This window comes from Leiobunum rupestre, chromosome 4, assembly GCF_980474605.1.
Source record: "Leiobunum rupestre chromosome 4, qqLeiRupe1.1.hap1, whole genome shotgun sequence".
NCBI classification, from domain to species: Eukaryota; Metazoa; Arthropoda; class Arachnida; order Opiliones; family Sclerosomatidae; genus Leiobunum; species Leiobunum rupestre.
Window position 1 is genome coordinate 74,978,251 of NC_143387.1, and position 1,611 is coordinate 74,979,861.

A 1,611-nucleotide genomic window follows, 5' to 3' on the forward strand; every position below is an offset into this window, starting at 1 on the left:
CCCGTAGTCAACCGGCCGTCGAAATATTATATCTTCCCCGTAGTCAACCGGCCGTCGAAATATTTAAATGTCCCGTTTAACCTCACACTATCGTTACGACCGATTTCGGCGGCTGAAAAACGCCGCAATGGCAGTGAGCGAATCGAGAAAAATCCTCGGCGACTACGGCGCTCGCGTCAAGCGAAGCCTTTTACCGAGCAAGTTCCGACGGTTTTCCAAAAGCCGTCGAACGACCGCTAATGTTTTTCTCAACACGCGGCGCTTAAAGCGCTCGTTTTAGAATTCTTAAACGGTACTAACGACGTTTCACGTTGTTACCTGGTTGATCCTGCCGGTAGTCATATGCTTGTCTCAAAGACTAAGCCATGCATGTCTAAGTACATGCCGAATAAAGGTGAAACCGTGAATGGCTCATTAAATCAGTTATGGTTTTTTAGATCGTACTTTTTTACTTGGATAACTGTGGTAGTTCTAGAGCTAATACATGAAGCAGAGCTCCGACTTTCGGGAACGAGCGCTTTTCTTACACCAAGACCAATCGGGCTTAAGCCCGTTAACCATGGCGACTCTGGATAACTTTGGGCAAATCGAACGATCTTGTAACGGCGATGTTTCTTTCAAGTGTTTGCCTTATCAACTTTCGATGGTAGGCTACGCGCCTACCATGGTCGTTACGGGTAACGGGGAATCAGGGTTCGATTCTGGAAAGGGAGCCTGAGAAACTTTTTTGAGGCCCCGTAATTGGAATGAGTACACTAAATCCTTTAACGAGGATCCATTGGAAGGCAAGTCTGGTGCCAGCAGCCGCGGTAATTCCAGCTTCAATAGCGGTTAAAATGTCGTAGTTGAATCTCAGTTGCAGACGGGCGGTCCGCTTCGGCGGCTACTGCCTGGCCAGAAACTCCTGGTGGTTTTCCTTCGGTGCTCTTGATTGAGTATCCTGGTGGCCGCCACGTTTACTTTGAAAAAATTGGAGATCTCAAAGCAGGCGTCCCGCCTGAATAATGGTGCATGGAATAACGAAACAGAACTTCGAGTTCTACTGAGTTGGTTTTCGGAACACGAGGTAATGATTAAAAGGGACAGACGGGGGCATTCGTATTGCGACGCTAGATGTTAAATTCTTGGACCGTCGAAAGACGAAATACAGCGAAAGCATTTGCCAAGAATGTTTTCATTAACCAAGAACGAAAGTTAAAGGTTTGAAGGCGATCACATACCGCTCTAGTTCTAACCATAAACGATACCAACAAGCGATCCACCGGCGTTAATCAATTGACTCGGCGGGCAGCTTCCGGGAAACCAAAGTTTGTGGGTTCCGGGGGAAGTATGGTTGCAAAGCTCAACACGGGAAAACTTAGCCGGCCTGGACACCGGAAGGATTGACAGATTAAGAGCTCTTTTTTGATTAGGTGTGTGGTGGTGCATGGCCGTTCTTAGTTGGTGGAGCGATTTGTCTGGCTAATTCCCATAACGAACGAGACTCTAGCCTATTAAATAGGCGACCTATCACTTGTGTTGGTCTTCCTGGCCCACGAGGGGTAAGAGTGTGCAATAACTGGTGGCTTTACCTTGGAGTCGGGGTCCGGCTCTTGAAACCCATAAGGGCGG

The 1,611-nt window shown here is 47.9% G+C and overlaps 1 pseudogene; it reads left to right on the forward strand.

Moving 5' to 3' along the window:
* The first annotated feature begins 318 nt into the window (after nucleotides 1-318).
* LOC149949044 (small subunit ribosomal RNA) lies at nucleotides 319-1,321 on the forward strand (annotated as a pseudogene).
* Nucleotides 1,322-1,611: the final 290 nt, after the last annotated feature.